This window comes from Protopterus annectens, chromosome 8.part1 (assembly GCF_019279795.1).
Source record: "Protopterus annectens isolate FY-2018-M chromosome 8.part1, PAN1.0, whole genome shotgun sequence".
In the NCBI taxonomy this organism is placed as follows: Eukaryota; Metazoa; Chordata; order Ceratodontiformes; family Protopteridae; genus Protopterus; species Protopterus annectens.
Window position 1 is genome coordinate 504,581,816 of NC_056742.1, and position 22,976 is coordinate 504,604,791.

The window sequence follows — 22,976 nt, forward strand, 5'->3', positions numbered from 1 at the left end:
TTATACCAGCCCCTTAGAACACAGTGCTGTAGCTGTTATGAAGGAGGAAGAGTTATGGAGACAGCTAACTGCTGTAATTATACCAGCCCCTTAGAATCACAGTGCTGTAGCTGTTTATGAAGGAAGAACAGTTATGGAGACAGCTAACTGTTGTAATTATACCGGCCCCTTAGAATCAGAGTGCTGTAGCTGTTTATGAAGGAGGAAAAGTTATGGAGACAGCTAACTGCTGTAATTATACCGGCCCCTTAGAATCACAGTGTTGTAGCTGTTTATGAGGAATAGTTATGGAGACAGCTAACTGTTGTAAGTATACCGCCCCTTAGAATCACAGTGCTGTAGCTGTTATGAAGGAGGAAGAGTTATGGAGACAGCTAACTTCTGTAATTATACCGGCCCCTTAGTATCACAGTGCTGTAGCTGTTTATGAAGGAAGAGTTATGCAGACAGCTAACTGCTATAATTATACCTGCCCCTTAGAATCACAGTGCTGTAGCTGTTTATGAAGGAAGAGTTATGGAAACAGCTAACTGCTGTAATTATACCGGCCCCTTAGAATCACAGTGCTGTAGCGTTTTATGAAGGAGGAAGAGTTATGGAGGCAAATAACTGCTGTAATTATACCAGCCCCTTAGAATCACAGTGCTGCAGCTGTTTATGAAGGAGGAAGAGTTATGGAGACAGCTAACTGCTATTATTATACCGCCCCCTTAGAATCACAGTGCTATAGCTGTTTATGAAGGAGGAAGAGTTATGGAGACAGATAACTGCTGTAATTATACCAGGCCCTTAGAATCACAGTGCTGTAGCTTTTTATGAAGGAAGAGTTATGGAGACAGCTAACTGCTGTATTTATACCGGCTTCTTAGAATCACAATGCTGTAGCTGTTTATGAAGGAAGAACAGTTATGGAGACAGCTAACTTCTGTAATTATACCAGCCCCTTAGAATCACAGTGCTCTAGCTGTTATGAAGGAGGAAGAGTTATTGAGACAGCTAACTGCATTAATTATACCGGCCCCTTAAAATCACAGTGCTGTAGCTGCTTATGAAGGAAGAGTTATGGAGACAGCTAACAGCTGTAATTATACCGGCCCCTTAGAATCACAGTGCTGTAGCTGTTAAAGAAGGAAGAGCTATGGAGACAGCTAACCACTGTAATTATACCGGCCCCTTAGAATCACAGTGCTGTAGCAGTTATGAAGGACGAAGAGTTCTGGAGACAGCTAACTGCTGTAATTATACCGGCCCCTTAGAATCACAGTGCTGTAGCTGGTTATGAAGGAGGAAGAGTTATGGAGACAGATAACTGCTCTAATTATGCCAGCCCCTTAGAATCACAGTGTTGTAGCTGTTTATGAAGGTAGAAGAGTTATGGAGACAGCTAACTGCTGTATATATACCAGCCCCTTAGAATCACAGTGCTGTAGCTGTTTATGAAGGAAGAGTTATGGAGACAGCTAACTGCTGTAATTATACCGGCGCCTTAGAATCACAGTGCTGTAGCTGTTTATGAAGGTAGAAGAGTTATGGAGACAGCTAACTGCTGTAATTATACCAGCCCCTTAGAATCACAGTGCTGTAGCTGTTTATAAAGGAAGAGTTATGGAGACAGCTACCTGCTGTATTTATACCAGACCCTTAGAATCACAGTGCTGTAGGTGTTTATGAAGGAGGAAGAGTTATGGAGACAGTTAACTGCTGTAATTATACCGGCCCCTTAGAATTACATTGCTGTAGCAGTTTATGAAGGTAGAAGAGTTATGGAGACAGCTAAATGCTGTAATTATACCGGCCCCTTAGAATCACAGTGCTGTAGCTGTTATGAAGGAGGAAGAGTTATGGAGACAGCTACCTGCTGTAATTATACCGGCCCCTTAGAATCACAGTGCTGTAGCTGTTTATGAAGGAAGAGTTATGGAGACAGCTAACAGCTGTAATTATACCGGCCCCTTAGAATCACAGTGCTGTAGCTGTTTATGAAGGATGATGAGTTATGGAGACAGCTAACAGCTGTAATTATACCGGCCCCTTAGTATCACAGTGCTGTAGCTGTTTATGAAGGAAGAGTTATGGAGACAGCTAACTGCTGTAATTATACCTGCCCCTTAGAATCACAGTGCTGTAGCTGTTTATGAAGGAAGAGTTCTGGAGACAGTTAACTGCTGTAATTATACCGCCCCGTTAGAATCACAGTGCTGTAGCTATTTATGAAAGAAGAGTTATGGAGACAGCTAACTGCAATAATTATACTGGCCCCTTAGAATCACAGTGCTGTAGCTGTTATGAAGGAGGAAGTGTTATGGAGACAGCTAACAGCTGTATTTATACCGGCCCCATAGAATCACAGTGCTGTAGCTGTTTATGAAGGAAGAGTTATGGAGTCAGCTAACTGCTGTAATTATACCAGCCCCTTAGAATCACAGTGCTGTAGCTGTTTATGAAGGAGGAAGAGTTATGGAGACAGCTAACTGCTGTAATTATACCAGCCCCTTAGAATCACAGTGCTGTAGCTGCTTATGAAGGATGAAGAGTTATGGAGACAGCTAACTGCTGTAATTATACCAGCCCCTTAGAATCACAGTGCTGTAGCTGTTTATGAAGGAAGAGTTATGGAGACAGCTAACTGCTGTAATTATACCGTCCCCATCGAATCACAGTGCTGTAGCTGTTTATGAAGGAAGAGTTATGGAGACAGATAACTGCTGTAATTATACCGGCCCCTTAGAATCACAGTGCTGTAGCTGTTTATGAAGGAGGAAGAGTTATGAAGACAGCTAACTGCTTTAATTATACCGGCCCCTTAGAATCTCAGTACTGTATCTGTTTATGAAGGAAGAGTTATGGAGACAGCTACCTGCTGTAATTATGCCGGCGCCTTAGAATCACAGTGCTGTAGCTGTTTATGAAGGAGGAAGAGTTATGGAGACAGCTAACTGCTATAATTATACCGGCCCCTTAGAATCACAGTGCTGTAGCTGTTTATGAAGGAAGAGTTATGGAGACAGCTACCTGCTGTATTTATACCAGACCCTTTGAATCAAAGTGCTGTAGCTGTTTATGAAGGAGGAAGAGTTATGGAGGCAGCTAACTGCTGTAATTATACCAGCCCCTTAGAATCACAGTGCTGTAGCTGTTTATGAAGGAGGAAGAGTTATGGAGACAGCTAACTGCTGTAATTATACTGGCCCCTTAGAATCACAGTGCTGTAGCTGTTTATGAAGGAAGAGTTATGGAGACAGCTAACTGCTGTAATTATACCAGCCTCTTAGAATCACAGTGCTGTAGCTGTTTATGAAGGAAGAGATATGGAGACAGATAACTGCTGTAATTATACCGGCCCCTTAGAATCACAGTGCTGTAGCTGGTTATGAAGGAGAAAGAGATATGGAGACAGATAACTGCTGTAATTATACCAGCCCCTTAGAATCACAGCGCTGTAGCAGTTTATGAAGGTAGAAGAGTAATGGAGACAGATAACTGCTGTAATTATACCAGCCCCTTAGAATCACAGTGCTGTAGCTGTTTATGTAGGAAGAATTATGGAGACAGCTAACTGCTGTAATTATTCCGGCCCCTTAGAATCACAGTGCTGTAGCTGATTATGAAGGAAGAGTTATGGAGACCACTAACTGCTGTAATTATACCAGCCCCTTTAAATCACAGTGCTGTAGCTGTTTATGAAGGAGGAAGAGTTATGAAGACAGCTAACTGCTGTAATTATTCCGGCCCCTTAGAATCACAGTGCTGTAGGTGTTTATGAAGGAGGAAGAGTTATGGAGACAGTTAACTGCTGTAATTATACCGGCCCCTTAGAATCACATTGCTGTAGCTGTTTATGAAGGTAGAAGAGTTATGGAGACAGCTAAATGCTGTAATTATACCGGCCCCTTAGAATCACAGTGCTGTAGCTGTTATGAAGGAGGAAGAGTTATGGAGACAGCTACCTGCTGTAATTATACCGGCCCCTTAGAATCACAGTGCTGTAGCTGTTTATGAAGGAAGAGTTATGGAGACAGCTAACAGCTGTAATTATACCGGCCCCTTAGTATCACAGTGCTGTAGCTGTTTATGAAGGAAGAGTTATGGAGACAGCTAACTGCTGTAATTATACCTGCCCCTTAGAATCACAGTGCTGTAGCTGTTTATGAAGGAAGAGTTCTGGAGACAGCTAACTGCTGTAATTATACCGCCCCGTTAGAATCACAGTGCTGTAGCTATTTATGAAAGAAGAGTTATGGAGACAGCTAACTGCAATAATTATACCGGCCCCTTAGAATCACAGTGCTGTAGCTGTTATGAAGGAGGAAGTGTTATGGAGACAGCTAACAGCTGTATTTATACCGGCCCCATAGAATCACAGTGCTGTAGCTGTTTATGAAGGAAGAGTTATGGAGTCAGCTAACTGCTGTAATTATACCGGCCCCTTAGAATCGCAGTGCTGTAGCAGTTATGAAGGACGAAGAGTTCTGGAGACAGCTACCTGCTGTAATTATACCGGCCCCTTAGAATCACAGCGCTGTAGCTGTTTATGAAGGTAGAAGAGTTAAGGAGGCAGCTAACTGCTGTAATTATACCAGCCCCTTAGAAAAACAATGCTGTAGCTGTTTATGAAGGTGGAAGAGTTATGGAGACAGCTAACTGCTGTAATTATACCGGCCTCTTAGAATCACAGTGCTTTGGCTGTTTATGAAGGAAGAACAGTTATGGAGACAGCTAACTGCTGTAATTATACCAGCCCCTTAGAATCACAGTGCTCTAGCTGTTATGAAGGAGGAAGAGTTATGGAGACAGCTAACTGCTGTAATTATACCGGCCCCTTAAAATCACAGTGCTGTAGCTGCTTATGAAGGAAGAGTTATGGAGACAGCTAACAGCTGTAGTTATACCGGCCCCTTAGAATCACAGTGCTGTAGCAGTTATGAAGGACGAAGAGTTCTGGAGACAGCTAACTGCTGTATATATACCGGCCCCTTAGAATCACAGTGCTGTAGCTGTTTATGAAGGAAGAGTTATGGAGACAGATAACTGCTGTATATATTCCGGCCCCTTAGAATCACAGTGCTGTAGCTGGTTATGAAGGAGGAAGAGTTATGGAGACAGCTAACTGCTGTAATTATACCGGCCCCTTAGAATCACAGTGCTGTAGCTGTTTATGAAGGTAGAAGAGTAATGGAGACAGCTAACTGCTGTAATTATACCGGCCCCTTAAAATCACAGTGCTGTAGCTGCTTATGAAGGAAGAGTTATGGAGACAGCTAACAGCTGTAATTATACCGGCCCCTTAGAATCACAGTGCTGTAGCAGTTATGAAGGACGAAGAGTTCTGGAGACAGCTAACTGTTGTATATATACCGGCCCCTTAGAATCACAGTGCTGTAGCTGTTTATGAAAGAAGAGTTATGGAGACAGATAACTGCTGTATATATTCCAGCCCCTTAGAATCACAGTGCTGTAGCTGGTTATGAAGGAGGAAGAGTTATGGAGACAGCTAACTGCTGTAATTATACCGGCCCCTTAGAATCACAGTGCTGTAGCTGTTTATGAAGGTAGAAGAGTAATGGAGACAGCTAACTGCTGTGTATATACCGGCCCCTTAGAATCACAGTGCTGTAGCTGTTTATGAAGGAAGAGTTATGGAAACAGCTAACTGCTGTAATTATACCGGCCCCTTTGAATCACAGTGCTGTAGCTGTTTATGAAGGAGGAAGAGTTATGGAGACAGCTAACTGGGGTAATTATACCGGCCCCTTAGAATCACAGTGCTTTTGCTGTTTATGAAGCACGAAGGCGTATGGAGACAACTAACTGCTGTAATTATACCGGACACTTAGAAACACAGTGCTGTAGCTGTTATGAAGGAGGAAGAGTTATAGAGACAGCAAACTGCTGTAATTATACCGGCCCCTTTGAATCACAGTGCTGTAGCTGTTTATGATGGTAGAAGAGTTATGGAGACAGCTAACTGCTGTAATTATACCGGCCCTTTAGAATCACAGTGCTGTAGCTGTTTATGAAGGTAGAAGAGTTATGGAGACAGCTAACTGCTGTAATTATACCAGCCCCTTAGAATCACAGTGCTGTAGCTGTTTATGAAGGAAGAGTTATGGAGACAGCTACCTGCTGTATTTATACCAGACCCTTAGAATCGCAGTGCTGTAGCTGTTTATGAAGGAGGAAGAGTTATGGAGACAGCTAACTGCTGTAATTATACCAGCCCCTTAGAATCACAGTGCTGTAGCTGCTTATGAAGGATGAAGAGTTATCGAGACAGCTAACTGCTGTAATTATACCAGCCCCTTAGAATCACAGCGCTGTAGCTGCTTATGAAGGATGAAGAGTTATGGAGACAGCTAACTGCTGTAATTATACTGGACTCTTAGAATGACAGTGCTGTAGCTGTTTATGAAGGAAGAGTTATGGAGACAGCTAACTGCTGTAATTATACCGGCCCCTTAGAATCACAGTGCTGTAGCTGTTATGAAGGAGGAAGAGTTATGGAGACAGCTAACTGCTGTAATTAGACCGGCCCCTTAGAATCTCAGTGCTGTATCTGTTTATGAAGGAAGAGTTATGGAGACAGCTACCTGCTGTAATTATACCGGCCCCTTAGAATCACAGTGCTGTAGCTGATTATGAAGGAAGAGTTATGGAGACAGCTACCTGCTGTAATTATGCCGGCCCCTTAGAATCACAGTGCTGTAGCTGTTTATGAAGGAGGAAGAGTTATGGAGACAGCTAACTGCTGTAATTATACCGGCCCCTTAGAATCACAGTGCTGTAGCTGTTTATGAAGGAAGAGTTATGGAGACAGCTAACTGCTGTAATTATACCAGCCTCTTAGAATCACAGTGCTGTAGCTGTTTATGAAGGAAGAGATATGGAGACAGATAACTGCTGTAATTATTCCGGCCCCTTAGAATCAAAGTGCTGTAGCTGGTTATGAAGGAGAAAGAGATATGGAGACAGATAACTGCTGTAATTATACCAGCCCCTTAGAATCACAGCGCTGTAGCAGTTTATGAAGGTAGAAGAGTAATGGAGACAGCTAACTGATGTAATTATACCAGCCCCTGAGAATCACAGTGCTGTAGCTGTTTATGTAGGAAGAGTTATGGAGACAGCTAACTGCTGTCATTATTCCAGCCCCTTAGAATCACAGTGCTGTAGCTTATTATGAAGGAAGAGTTATGGAGACAGCTAACTGCTGTAATTATACCAGCCCCTTTAAATCACAGTGCTGTAGCTGTTTATGAAGGAGGAAGAGTTATGAAGACAGCTAACTGCTGTAATTATACCGGCCCCTTAGAATCACAGTGCTGTAGGTGTTTATGAAGGAGGAAGAGTTATGGAGACAGCTAACTGCTGTAATTATACCGGCCCTTTAGAATCACATTGCTGTAGCTGTTTATGAAGGTAGAAGAGTTATGGAGACAGCTAAATGCTGTAATTATACCGGCCCCTTAGAATCACAGTGCTGTAGCTGTTATGAAGGAGGAAGAGTTATGGAGACAGCTACCTGCTGTAATTATACCGGCCCCTTAGAATCACAGTGCTGTAGCTGTTTATGAAGGAAGAGTTATGGAGACAGCTAACAGCTGTAATTATACCGGCCCCTTAGAATCACAGTGCTGTAGCTGTTTATGAAGGATGAAGAGTTATGGAGACAGCTAACAGCTGTAATACTACCGGCCCCTTAGTATCACAGTGCTGTAGCAGTTTATGAAGGAGGAAGAGTTATGGAGACAGCTAACTGCTGTAATTATACCGCCCCCTTAGAATAACAGTGCTGTAGCTATTTATGAAAGAAGAGTTATGGAGACAGCTAACTGCTGTAATTATACCGGCCCCTTAGAATCACAGTGCTGTAGCTGTTATGAAGGAGGAAGAGCTATGGAGACAGCTAACTGCTGTAATTATACCGGCCCTTTAGAATCACAGTGCTGTAGCTGTTTATGAAGGAAGAGTTATGGAGACAGCTACCTGCTGTATTTATGCCAGACCCTTAGAATCACAGTGCTGTAGCTGTTTATGAAGGAGTAAGAGTTATGGAGACAGCTAACTGCTGTAATTTTACCGGCCCCTTAGAATCACAGTGCTGTAGCTGTTATGAAGGAGGAAGTGTTATGGAGACAGCTAACAGCTGTATTTATACCGGCCCCATAGAATCACAGTGCTGTAGCTGTTTATGAAGGAAGAGTTATGGAGTCAGCTAACTGCTGTAATTATACCAGCCCCTTAGAATCACAGTGCTGTAGCTGTTTATGAAGGAGGAAGAGTTATGGAGACAGCTAACTGCTGTAATTATACCAGTCCCTTAGAATCACAGTGCTGTAGCTGCTTATGAAGGATGAAGAGTTATGGAGACAGCTAACTGCTGTAATTATACCAGCCCCTTAGAATCACAGTGCTGTAGCTGTTTATGAAGGAAGAGTTATGGAGACAGCTAACTGCTGTAATTATACCGTACCCATCGAATCACAGTGCTGTAGCTGTTTATGAAGGAAGAGTTATGGAGACAGATAACTGCTGTAATTATACCGGCCCCTTAGAATCACAGTGCTGTAGCTGTTTATGAAGGAGGAAGAGTTATGAAGACAGCTAACTGCTTTAATTATACCGGCCCCTTAGAATCTCAGTACTGTATCTGTTTATGAAGGAAGAGTTATGGAGACAGCTACCTGCTGTAATTATGCCGGCGCCTTAGAATCACAGTGCTGTAGCTGTTTATGAAGGAGGAAGAGTTATGGAGACAGCTAACTGCTATAATTATACCGGCCCCTTAGAATCACAGTGCTGTAGCTGTTTATGAAGGAAGAGTTATGGAGACAGCTACCTGCTGTATTTATACCAGACCCTTTGAATCACAGTGCTGTAGCTGTTTATGAAGGAGGAAGAGTTATGGAGGCAGCTAACTGCTGTAATTATACCAGCCCCTTAGAATCACAGTGCTGTAGCTGTTTATGAAGGAGGAAGAGTTATGGAGACAGCTAACTGCTGTAATTATACTGGCCCCTTAGAATCACAGTGCTGTAGCTGTTTATGAAGGAAGAGTTATGGAGACAGCTAACTGCTGTAATTATACCAGCCTCTTAGAATCACAGTGCTGTAGCTGTTTATGAAGGAAGAGATATGGAGACAGATAACTGCTGTAATTATACCGGCCCCTTAGAATCACAGTGCTGTAGCTGGTTATGAAGGAGAAAGAGATATGGAGACAGATAACTGCTGTAATTATACCAGCCCCTTAGAATCACAGCGCTGTAGCAGTTTATGAAGGTAGAAGAGTAATGGAGACAGATAACTGCTGTAATTATACCAGCCCCTTAGAATCACAGTGCTGTAGCTGTTTATGTAGGAAGAGTTATGGAGACAGCTAACTGCTGTAATTATTCCGGCCCCTTAGAATCACAGTGCTGTAGCTGATTATGAAGGAAGAGTTATGGAGACCACTAACTGCTGTAATTATACCAGCCCCTTTAAATCACAGTGCTGTAGCTGTTTATGAAGGAGGAAGAGTTATGAAGACAGCTAACTGCTGTAATTATTCCGGCCCCTTAGAATCACAGTGCTGTAGGTGTTTATGAAGGAGGAAGAGTTATGGAGACAGTTAACTGCTGTAATTATACCGGCCCCTTAGAATCACATTGCTGTAGCTGTTTATAAAGGTAGAAGAGTTATGGAGACAGCTAAATGCTGTAATTATACCGGCCCCTTAGAATCACAGTGCTGTAGCTGTTATGAAGGAGGAAGAGTTATGGAGACAGCTACCTGCTGTAATTATACCGGCCCCTTAGAATCACAGTGCTGTAGCTGTTTATGAAGGAAGAGTTATGGAGACAGCTAACAGCTGTAATTATACCGGCCCCTTAGAATCACAGTGCTGTAGCTGTTTATGAAGGATGAAGAGTTATGGAGACAGCTAACAGCTGTAATTATACCGGCCCCTTAGTATCACAGTGCTGTAGCTGTTTATGAAGGAAGAGTTATGGAGACAGCTAACTGCTGTAATTATACCTGCCCCTTAGAATCACAGTGCTGTAGCTGTTTATGAAGGAAGAGTTCTGGAGACAGCTAACTGCTGTAATTATACCGCCCCGTTAGAATCACAGTGCTGTAGCTATTTATGAAAGAAGAGTTATGGAGACAGCTAACTGCAATAATTATACCGGCCCCTTAGAATCACAGTGCTGTAGCTGTTATGAAGGAGGAAGTGTTATGGAGACAGCTAACAGCGGTATTTATACCGGCCCCATAGAATCACAGTGCTGTAGCTGTTTATGAAGGAAGAGTTATGGAGTCAGCTAACTGCTGTAATTATACCGGCCCCTTAGAATCGCAGTGCTGTAGCAGTTATGAAGGACGAAGAGTTCTGGAGACAGCTACCTGCTGTAATTATACCGGCCCCTTAGAATCACAGCGCTGTAGCTGTTTATGAAGGTAGAAGAGTTAAGGAGGCAGCTAACTGCTGTAATTATACCAGCCCCTTAGAAAAACAATGCTGTAGCTGTTTATGAAGGTGGAAGAGTTATGGAGACAGCTAACTGCTGTAATTATACCGGCCTCTTAGAATCACAGTGCTTTAGCTGTTTATGAAGGAAGAACAGTTATGGAGACAGCTAACTGCTGTAATTATACCAGCCCCTTAGAATCACAGTGCTCTAGCTGTTATGAAGGAGGAAGAGTTATGGAGACAGCTAACTGCTGTAATTATACCGGCCCCTTAAAATCACAGTGCTGTAGCTGCTTATGAAGGAAGAGTTATGGAGACAGCTAACAGCTGTAGTTATACCGGCCCCTTAGAATCACAGTGCTGTAGCAGTTATGAAGGACGAAGAGTTCTGGAGACAGCTAACTGCTGTATATATACCGGCCCCTTAGAATCACAGTGCTGTAGCTGTTTATGAAGGAAGAGTTATGGAGACAGATAACTGCTGTATATATTCCGGCCCCTTAGAATCACAGTGCTGTAGCTGGTTATGAAGGAGGAAGAGTTATGGAGACAGCTAACTGCTGTAATTATACCGGCCCCTTAGAATCACAGTGCTGTAGCTGTTTATGAAGGTAGAAGAGTAATGGAGACAGCTAACTGCTGTAATTATACCGGCCCCTTAAAATCACAGTGCTGTAGCTGCTTATGAAGGAAGAGTTATGGAGACAGCTAACAGCTGTAATTATACCGGCCCCTTAGAATCACAGTGCTGTAGCAGTTATGAAGGACGAAGAGTTCTGGAGACAGCTAACTGTTGTATATATACCGGCCCCTTAGAATCACAGTGCTGTAGCTGTTTATGAAAGAAGAGTTATGGAGACAGATAACTGCTGTATATATTCCGGCCCCTTAGAATCACAGTGCTGTAGCTGGTTAAGAAGGAGGAAGAGTTATGGAGACAGCTAACTGCTGTAATTATACCGGCCCCTTAGAATCACAGTGCTGTAGCTGTTTATGAAGGTAGAAGAGTAATGGAGACAGCTAACTGCTGTGTATATACCGGCCCCTTAGAATCACAGTGCTGTAGCTGTTTATGAAGGAAGAGTTATGGAAACAGCTAACTGCTGTAATTATACCGGCCCCTTAGAATCACAGTGCTGTAGCTGTTTATGAAGGAGGAAGAGTTATGGAGACAGCTAACTGGGGTAATTATACCGGCCCCTTAGAATCACAGTGCTTTTGCTGTTTATGAAGCACGAAGGGGTATGGAGACAACTAACTGCTGTAATTATACCGGACACTTAGAAACACAGTGCTGTAGCTGTTATGAAGGAGGAAGAGTTATAGAGACAGCAAACTGCTGTAATTATACCGGCCCCTTTGAATCACAGTGCTGTAGCTGTTTATGATGGTAGAAGAGTTATGGAGACAGCTAACTGCTGTAATTATACCGGCCCTTTAGAATCACAGTGCTGTAGCTGTTTATGAAGGTAGAAGAGTTATGGAGACAGCTAACTGCTGTAATTATACCAGCCCCTTAGAATCACAGTGCTGTAGCTGTTTATGAAGGAAGAGTTATGGAGACAGCTACCTGCTGTATTTATACCAGACCCTTAGAATCACAGTGCTGTAGCTGTTTATGAAGGAGGAAGAGTTATGGAGACAGCTAACTGCTGTAATTATACCAGCCCCTTAGAATCACAGTGCTGTAGCTGCTTATGAAGGATGAAGAGTTATCGAGACAGCTAACTGCTGTAATTATACCAGCCCCTTAGAATCACAGTGCTGTAGCTGCTTATGAAGGATGAAGAGTTATGGAGACAGCTAACTGCTGTAATTATACTGGACTCTTAGAATGACAGTGCTGTAGCTGTTTATGAAGGAAGAGTTATGGAGACAGCTAACTGCTGTAATTATACCGGCCCCTTAGAATCACAGTGCTGTAGCTGTTATGAAGGAGGAAGAGTTATGGAGACAGCTAACTGCTGTAATTATACCGGCCCCTTAGAATCTCAGTGCTGTATCTGTTTATGAAGGAAGAGTTATGGAGACAGCTACCTGCTGTAATTATACCGGCCCCTTAGAATCACAGTGCTGTAGCTGATTATGAAGGAAGAGTTATGGAGACAGCTACCTGCTGTAATTATGCCGGCCCCTTAGAATCACAGTGCTGTAGCTGTTTATGAAGGAGGAAGAGTTATGGAGACAGCTAACTGCTGTAATTATACCGGCCCCTTAGAATCACAGTGCTGTAGCTGTTTATGAAGGAAGAGTTATGGAGACAGCTAACTGCTGTAATTATACCAGCATCTTAGAATCACAGTGCTGTAGCTGTTTATGAAGGAAGAGATATGGAGACAGATAACTGCTGTAATTATTCGCCCCTTAGAATCAAAGTGCTGTAGCTGGTTATGAAGGAGAAAGAGATATGGAGACAGATAACTGCTGTAATTATACCAGCCCCTTAGAATCACAGCGCTGTAGCAGTTTATGAAGGTAGAAGAGTAATGGAGACAGCTAACTGATGTAATTATACCAGCCCCTGAGAATCACAGTGCTGTAGCTGTTTATGTAGGAAGAGTTATGGAGACAGCTAACTGCTGTCATTATTCCAGCCCCTTAGAATCACAGTGCTGTAGCTTATTATGAAGGAAGAGTTATGGAGACAGCTAACTGCTGTAATTATACCAGCCCCTTTAAATCACAGTGCTGTAGCTGTTTATGAAGGAGGAAGAGTTATGAAGACAGCTAACTGCTGTAATTATACCGGCCCCTTAGAATCACAGTGCTGTAGGTGTTTATGAAGGAGGAAGAGTTATGGAGACAGCTAACTGCTGTAATTATACTGGCCCCTTAGAATCACATTGCTGTAGCTGTTTATGAAGGTAGAAGAGTTATGGAGACAGCTAAATGCTGTAATTATACCGGCCCCTTAGAATCACAGTGCTGTAGCTGTTATGAAGGAGGAAGAGTTATGGAGACAGCTACCTGCTGTAATTATACCGGCCCCTTAGAATCACAGTGCTGTAGCTGTTTATGAAGGAAGAGTTATGGAGACAGCTAACAGCTGTAATTATACCGGCCCCTTAGAATCACAGTGCTGTAGCTGTTTATGAAGGATGAAGAGTTATGGAGACAGCTAACAGCTGTAATACTACCGGCCCCTTAGTATCACAGTGCTGTAGCAGTTTATGAAGGAGGAAGAGTTATGGAGACAGCTAACTGCTGTAATTATACCGCCCCCTTAGAATAACAGTGCTGTAGCTATTTATGAAAGAAGAGTTATGGAGACAGCTAACTGCTGTAATTATACCGGCCCCTTAGAATCACAGTGCTGTAGCTGTTATGAAGGAGGAAGAGCTATGGAGACAGCTAACTGCTGTAATTATACCGGCCCTTTAGAATCACAGTGCTGTAGCTGTTTATGAAGGAAGAGTTATGGAGACAGCTACCTGCTGTATTTATGCCAGACCCTTAGAATCACAGTGCTGTAGCTGTTTATGAAGGAGTAAGAGTTATGGAGACAGCTAACTGCTGTAATTTTACCGCCCCTTAGAATCACAGTGCTGTAGCTGTTATGAAGGAGGAAGTGTTATGGAGACAGCTAACAGCTGTATTTATACCGCCCCATAGAATCACAGTGCTGTAGCTGTTTATGAAGGAAGAGTTATGGAGTCAGCTAACTGCTGTAATTATACCAGCCCCTTAGAATCACAGTGCTGTAGCTGTTTATGAAGGAGGAAGAGTTATGGAGACAGCTAACTGCTGTAATTATACCAGCCCCTTAGAATCACAGTGCTGTAGCTGCTTATGAAGGATGAAGAGTTATGGAGACAGCTAACTGCTGTAATTATACCAGCCCCTTAGAATCACAGTGCTGTAGCTGTTTATGAAGGAAGAGTTATGGAGACAGATAACTGCTGTAATTATACCGGCCCCTTAGAATCACAGTGCTGTAGCTGTTTATGAAGGAGGAAGAGTTATGAAGACAGCTAACTGCTTTAATTATACCGGCCCCTTAGAATCTCAGTACTGTATCTGTTTATGAAGGAAGAGTTATGGAGACAGCTACCTGCTGTAATTATGCCGGCGCCTTAGAATCACAGTGCTGTAGCTGTTTATGAAGGAGGAAGAGTTATGGAGACAGCTAACTGCTATAATTATACCGGCCCCTTAGAATCACAGTGCTGTAGCTGTTTATGAAGGAAGAGTTATGGAGACAGCTACCTGCTGTATTTATACCAGACCCTTTGAATCACAGTGCTGTAGCTGTTTATGAAGGAGGAAGAGTTATGGAGGCAGCTAACTGCTGTAATTATACCAGCCCCTTAGAATCACAGTGCTGTAGCTGTTTATGAAGGAGGAAGAGTTATGGAGACAGCTAACTGCTGTAATTATACTGGCCCCTTAGAATCACAGTGCTGTAGCTGTTTATGAAGGAAGAGTTATGGAGACAGCTAACTGCTGTAATTATACCAGCCTCTTAGAATCACAGTGCTGTAGCTGTTTATGAAGGAAGAGATATGGAGACAGATAACTGCTGTAATTATACCGGCCCCTTAGAATCACAGTGCTGTAGCTGGTTATGAAGGAGAAAGAGATATGGAGACAGATAACTGCTGTAATTATACCAGCCCCTTAGAATCACAGCGCTGTAGCAGTTTATGAAGGTAGAAGAGTAATGGAGACAGATAACTGCTGTAATTATACCAGCCCCTTAGAATCACAGTGCTGTAGCTGTTTATGTAGGAAGAGTTATGGAGACAGCTAACTGCTGTAATTATTCCGGCCCCTTAGAATCACAGTGCTGTAGCTGATTATGAAGGAAGAGTTATGGAGACCACTAACTGCTGTAATTATACCAGCCCCTTTAAATCACAGTGCTGTAGCTGTTTATGAAGGAGGAAGAGTTATGAAGACAGCTAACTGCTGTAATTATTCCGGCCCCTTAGAATCACAGTGCTGTAGGTGTTTATGAAGGAGGAAGAGTTATGGAGACAGTTAACTGCTGTAATTATACCGGCCCCTTAGAATCACATTGCTGTAGCTGTTTATGAAGGTAGAAGAGTTATGGAGACAGCTAAATGCTGTAATTATACCGGCCCCTTAGAATCACAGTGCTGTAGCTGTTATGAAGGAGGAAGAGTTATGGAGACAGCTACCTGCTGTAATTATACCGGCCCCTTAGAATCACAGTGCTGTAGCTGTTTATGAAGGAAGAGTTATGGAGACAGCTAACAGCTGTAATTATACCGGCCCCTTAGAATCACAGTGCTGTAGCTGTTTATGAAGGATGAAGAGTTATGGAGACAGCTAACAGCTGTAATTATACCGGCCCCTTAGTATCACAGTGCTGTAGCTGTTTATGAAGGAAGAGTTATGGAGACAGCTAACTGCTGTAATTATACCTGCCCCTTAGAATCACAGTGCTGTAGCTGTTTATGAAGGAAGAGTTCTGGAGACAGCTAACTGCTGTAATTATACCGCCCCGTTAGAATCACAGTGCTGTAGCTATTTATGAAAGAAGAGTTATGGAGACAGCTAACTGCAATAATTATACCGGCCCCTTAGAATCACAGTGCTGTAGCTGTTATGAAGGAGGAAGTGTTATGGAGACAGCTAACAGCTGTATTTATACCGGCCCCATAGAATCACAGTGCTGTAGCTGTTTATGAAGGAAGAGTTATGGAGTCAGCTAACTGCTGTAATTATACCGGCCCCTTAGAATCGCAGTGCTGTAGGTGTTTATGAAGGAGGAAGAGTTATGGAGACAGTTAACTGCTGTAATTATACCGGCCCCTTAGAATCACATTGCTGTAGCTGTTTATGAAGGTAGAAGAGTTATGGAGACAGCTAAATGCTGTAATTATACCGGCCCCTTAGAATCACAGTGCTGTAGCTGTTATGAAGGAGGAAGAGTTATGGAGACAGCTACCTGCTGTAATTATACCGGCCCCTTAGAATCACAGTGCTGTAGCTGTTTATGAAGGAAGAGTTATGGAGACAGCTAACAGCTGTAATTATACCGGCCCCTTAGAATCACAGTGCTGTAGCTGTTTATGAAGGATGAAGAGTTATGGAGACAGCTAACAGCTGTAATTATACCGGCCCCTTAGTATCACAGTGCTGTAGCTGTTTATGAAGGAAGAGTTATGGAGACAGCTAACTGCTGTAATTATACCTGCCTCTTAGAATCACAGTGCTGTAGCTGTTTATGAAGGAAGAGTTCTGGAGACAGCTAACTGCTGTAATTATACCGCCCCGTTAGAATCACAGTGCTGTAGCTATTTATGAAAGAAGAGTTATGGAGACAGCTAACTGCAATAATTATACCGGCCCCTTAGAATCACAGTGCTGTAGCTGTTATGAAGGAGGAAGTGTTATGGAGACAGCTAACAGCTGTATTTATACCGGCCCCATAGAATCACAGTGCTGTAGCTGTTTATGAAGGAAGAGTTATGGAGTCAGCTAACTGCTGTAATTATACCGGCCCCTTAGAATCGCAGTGCTGTAGCAGTTATGAAGGACGAAGAGTTCTGGAGACAGCTACCTGCTGTAATTATACCGGCCCCTTAGAATCACAGTGCTGTAGCTGTTTATGAAGGAAGAGTTATGGAGACAGATAACTGCTGTATATATTCCGGCCCCTTAGAATCACAGTGCTGTAGCTGGTTATGAAGGAGGAAGAGTTATGGAGACAGCTAACTGCTGTAATTATACCGGCCCCTTAGAATCACAGTGCTGTAGCTGTTTATGAAGGTATAAGAGTAATGGAGACAGCTAACTGCTGTGTATATACCGGCCACTTAGAATCACAGTGCTGTAGCTGTTCATGAAGGAAGAGTTATGGAAACAGCTAACTGCTGTAATTATACCGGCCCCTTAGAATCACAGTGCTGTAGCTGTTTATGAAGGAGAAAGAGTTATGGAGACAGCTAACTGCTGTAATTATACCGGCCCCTTAGAATCACAGTGCTGTAGCTGTTTATGAAGCACGAAGGGGTATGGAGACAACTAACTGCTGTAATTATACCGACCACTTAGAAACACAGTGCTGTAGCTGTTATGAAGGAGGAAGAGTTAGAGAGACAGCAAACTGCTGTAATTATACCAGCCCCTTTGAATCACAGTGCTGTAGCTGTTTATGATGGTAGAAGAGTTATGGAGACAGCTAACTGCTGTAATTATACCGGCCGTTTAGAATCACAGTGCTGTAGCTGTTTATGAAGGTAGAAGAGTTATGGAGACAGCTAACTGCTGTAATTATACCAGCCCCTTAGAATCACAGTGCTGTAGCTGTTTATGAAGGAAGAGTTATGGAGACAGCTACCTGCTGTATTTATACCAGACCCTTAGAATCACAGTGGTGTAGCTGTTTATGAAGGAGGAAGAGTTATGGAGACAGCTAACTGCTGTAATAATACCAGCCGCTTAGAATCACAGTGCTGTAGCTGCTTATGAAGGATGAAGAGTTATTGAGACAGCTAACTGCTGTAATTATACTGGACCCTTAGAATGACAGTGCTGTAGCTGTTTATGAAGGAAGAGTTATGGAGACAGCTAACTGCTATAATTATACCGGCCCCTTAGAATCACAGTTCTGTAGCTGTTATGAAGGAGGAAGAGCTATGGAGACAGCTAACTCCTGTAATTATACCTACCCCTTCGAATCACAGTGCTGTAGCTGTTTATGAAGGAAGAGTTATGGAGACAGATAACTGCTGTAATTATACCGGCCCCTTAGAATCACAGTGCTGTAACTGTTGATGAAGGAAGAGTTATGGAGACAGCTAACTGCTGTAATTATACCAGCCCCTTAGAATCACAGTGCTGTAGCTGCTTATGAAGGATGAAGAGTTATGGAGACAGCTAACTGCTGTAATTATACCGGCTCCTTAGAATCACAGTGCTGTAGCTGTTTATGAAGGAGGAAGAGTTATGGAGACAGCTAACTGCTGTAATTATACCGGCCCCTTAGAATCACAGTGCTGTAGCTGTTTCTGAAGGAAGAAGAGTTATGGAGACAGCTAACTGCTGTAATTATACCAGACCCTTAGAATCACAGTGCTGTAGCTGTTTATGAAGGAAGCAGTGTTATGGAGACAGCTAACTGCTGTAATTATACCGGCCCCTTCGAATCACAGTGCTGTAGCTGTTTATGAAGGAAGAAGGGTTATGGAGACAGCTAACTGCTGTAATTATACCGGCCCATTAGAATCACAGTGCTGTAGCAGTTATGAAGGACGAAGAGTTATGGAGACAGCTAACTGATGTAATTATACCGGCCCCTTAGAATCACAGTGCTGTAGCTGTTTATGAAGGAAGAGTTATGGAGACATCTACCTGCTGTAATTATGCCGGCCCCTTAGAATCACAGTGCTGTAGCTGTTTATGAAGGAGGAAGAGTTATGGAGGCAGCTAACTGCTGGTATTATACCAGCCCCTTAGAATCACAGTGCTGTAGCTGTTTATGAAGGTAGAAGAGTTATGGAGACAGCTAACTGCTGTAATTATACCGGCCCCTTAGAATCACAGTGCTGTAGCTGTTTATGAAGGAAGAGATATGGAGACAGCTACCTGCTGTATTTTTACCGGCCCCTTTGTATCACAGTGCTGTAGCTGTTTATGAAGGAAGAGATATGGAGACAGATAACTGCTGTAATTATACCGGCCCCTTAGAATCACAGTGCTGTAGCTGCTTATGAAGGATGAAGAGTTATGGAGACAGCTAACTGCTGTAATTATACCGGCCCCTTAGAATCACAGTGCTGTAGCTGTTTATGAAGGAGGAAGAGTTATGGAGACAGCTAACTGCTGTAATTATACCGGCCCCTTAGAATCACAGTGCTGTAGCTGTTTATGAAGGAAGAAGAGTTATGGAGACAGCTAACTGCTGTAATTATACCAGACCCTTAGAATCACAGTGCTGTAGCTGTTTATGAAGGAAGCAGTGTTATGGAGACAGCTAACTGCTGTAATTATACCGGCCCCTTCGAATCACAGTGCTGTAGCTGTTTATGAAGGAAGAAGGGTTATGGAGACAGCTAACTGCTGTAATTATACCGGCCCATTAGAATCACAGTGCTGTAGCAGTTATTAAGGACGAAGAGTTATGGAGACAGCTAACTGCTGTAATTATACCGGCCCCTTAGAATCACAGTGCTGTAGCTGTTTATGAAGGAAGAGTTATGGAGACAGCTACCTGCTGTAATTATGCCGGCCCCTTAGAATCACAGTGCTGTAGCTGTTTATGAAGGAGGAAGAGTTATGGAGGCAGCTAACTGCTGGTATTATACCAGCCCCTTAGAATCACAGTGCTGTAGCTGTTTATGAAGGAAGAGTTATGGAGACAGCTACCTGCTGTAATTATGCCGGCCCCTTAGAATCACAGTGCTGTAGCTGTTTATGAAGGAGGAAGAGTTATGGAGGCAGCTAACTGCTGGTATTATACCAGCCCCTTAGAATCACAGTGCTGTAGCTGTTTATGAAGGTAGAAGAGTTATGGAGACAGCTAACTGCTGTAATTAGAATCACAGTGCTGTAGCTGTTTATGAAGGAAGAGATATGGAGACAGCTACCTGCTGTATTTATACCGGCCCCTTAGAATCACAGTGCTGTAGCTGGTTATGAAGGAGAAAGAGTTATGGAGACAGATAACTGCTGTAATTATACCAGCCCCTTAGAATCACAGCGCTGTAGCTGTTTATGAAGGTAGAAGACTTATGGAGACAGCTAACTGCTGTAATTATACCAGCCCCTTAGAATCACAGTGCTGTAGCTGTTTATGTAGGAAGAGTTATGGAGACAGCTAACTGCTGTAATTATACCGGCCCCTTAGAATCACAGTGCTGTAGCTGATTATGAAGGAAGAGTTATGGAGACAGCTAACTGCTGTAATTATACCAGCCCCTTTAAATCACAGTGCTGTAGCTGTTTATGAAGGAGGAAGAGTTATGAAGACAGCTAACTGCTGTAATTATACCGGCCCCTTAGAATCACAGTGCTGTAGCTGATTATGAAGGAAGAGTTATGGAGACAGCTAACTGCTGTAATTATACCGGCCCCTTAGAATCACAGTGCTGTAGCTGTTTATGAAGGAGGAAGAGTTATGGAGACAGCTAACTGCTGTAATTATACCGGCCCCTTGGAATCACATTGCTGTAGCTGTTTATGAAGGTAGAAGAGTTATGGAGACAGCTAAATGCTGTAATTATACCGGCCCCTTACAATCACAGTGCTGTAGCTGTTAGGAAGGAGGAAGAGTTATGGAAACAGCTACCTGCTGTAATTATACCGGCCCCTTAGAACCACAGTGCTGTAGCTGTTTATGAAGGAAGATTTATGGAGACAGCTAACAGCTGTAATTATACCGGCCCCTTAGAATCACAGTGCTGTAGCTGTTTATGAAGGATGAAGAGTTATGGAGACAGCTAACAGCTGTAATTATACCGGCCCCTTAGTATCACAGTGCTGTAGCTGTTTATGAAGGAAGAGTAATGGAGACAGCTAACTGCTGGAATTATACCTGCCCCTTATAATCACAGTGCTGTAGCTGTTTATGAAGGAAGAGTTATGGAGACGGCTAACTGCTGTAATTATACGGGCCCCTTAGAATCACAGTGCTGTAGCATTTTATGAAGGAGGAAGAGTTATGGAGACAGACAACTGCTGTAATAATACCAGCCCCTTAGAATCACAGTGCTGTAGCTGTTTATGAAGGAGGAAGAGTTATGGAGACAGCTAACTGCTGTAATTATACCGGCCCCTTAAAATCACAGTGCTGTAGCTGCTTATGAAGGAAGAGTTATGGAGACAGCTAACAGCTGTAATTATACTGGCCCCTTAGAGTCACAGTGCTGTAGCTGTTTATGAAGGAAGAGATATGTAGACAAATAACTGCTGCAATTATACCGGCCCCTTAGAATCACAGTGCTGTAGCTGTTTATGAAGGAAGAGTTATGGAGACAGCTTACTGCTGTAATTATACCGGCTCCTTAGAATCACAGTGCTGTAGCAGTTTTGAAGGATGAAGAGTTATGGAGACAGCTAACTGCTGTAATTATACCGGCCCCTTAGAATCACAGTGCTGTAGCTGTTTATGAAGGAGGAAGAGTTATGAAGACAGCTAACTGCTTTAATTATACCGGCCCCTTAGAATCACAGTGCTGTATCTGTTTATGAAAGAAGAGTTATGGAGACAGCTACCTGCTGTAATTATGCCGGCCCCTTAGAATCACAGTGCTGTAGCTGTTTATGGAGGAGGAAGAGTTATGGAGACAGCTAACTGCTGTAATTATACTGGCCCCTTAGAATCACAGTGCTGTAGCTGTTTATGAAGGAAGAGTTATGGAGACAGCTACCTGCTGTATTTATACCGGCCCCTTAGAATCACAGTGCTGTAGCTGTTTATGAAGGAGGAAGAGTTATGGAGGCAGCTAACTGCTGTAATTATACCGGCCCCTTAGAATCACAGTGCTGTAGCTGTTTATGAAGGAGGAAGAGTTATGGAGGCAGCTAACTGCTGTAATTATACCAGCCCCTTAGAATCACTGTGCTGTAGCTGTGTATGAAGGAAGAGATATGGAGACAGATAACTGCTGTAATTATACCGGCCCCTTAGAATCACAGTGCTGTAGCTGTTTATGCAGGAGAAAGAGTTATGAAGACAGCTAACTGCTGTAATTATACCGGCCCCTTAGAATCACAGTGCTCTAGCTGTTTATGAAGGAGGAAGAGTTATGGAGACAGCTAACTGCTGTAATTATACCGGCCCCTTAGAATCACAGTGCTGTAGCTGTTTATGAAGGAAGAGTTATGGAGACAGCTACCTGCTGTAATTATACCGGCCCCTTAGAATCACAATGCTGTATCTGTTTATGAAGGAAGAGTTATGGAGACAGCTAACAGCTGTAATTATACCAGCCCCTTTGAATCACAGTGCTGTAGCTGTTTATGCAGGAGAAAGAGTTATGAAGACAGCTAACTGCTGTAATTATACCGGCCCCTTAGAATCACAGTGCTGTAGCTGTTTATGAAGGTAGAAGAGTTATGGAGACAGCTACCTGCTGTAATTATACCAGCCCCTTAGAATCACAGTGCTGTAGATGTTTATGAAGGAAGAGTTATGGAGACAGATAACTGCTGTAATTATACCGGCCCCTTAGAATCACAGTGCTGTAGCTGTTTATGAAGGAAGAGTTATGGAGACAACTTACTGCTGTAATTATACCGGCCCCTTAGAATCACAGTGCTGTAGCTGTTTATGAAGAAGGAAGAGTTATGGAGACAGATAACTGCTGTAATTATACCGGCTCCTTAGAATCACAGTGCTGTAGCTGTTTATGAAGAAGAAGGGTTACTGCTGGCATTAGCACTTTGAGTCCAATGATGTGTTTGCAGTATACTGGAGTAAAGCTTTTTTTATACTGATTTTGCTAATGTTGGTAAGCTTTTTGCATCCTTTTCCAGCAGCTACTTATCTAATCCCTCAAATAATATCTACATTGTGCTTTTGACTTACTGTTTATTATTTTCTCAGTAAGGC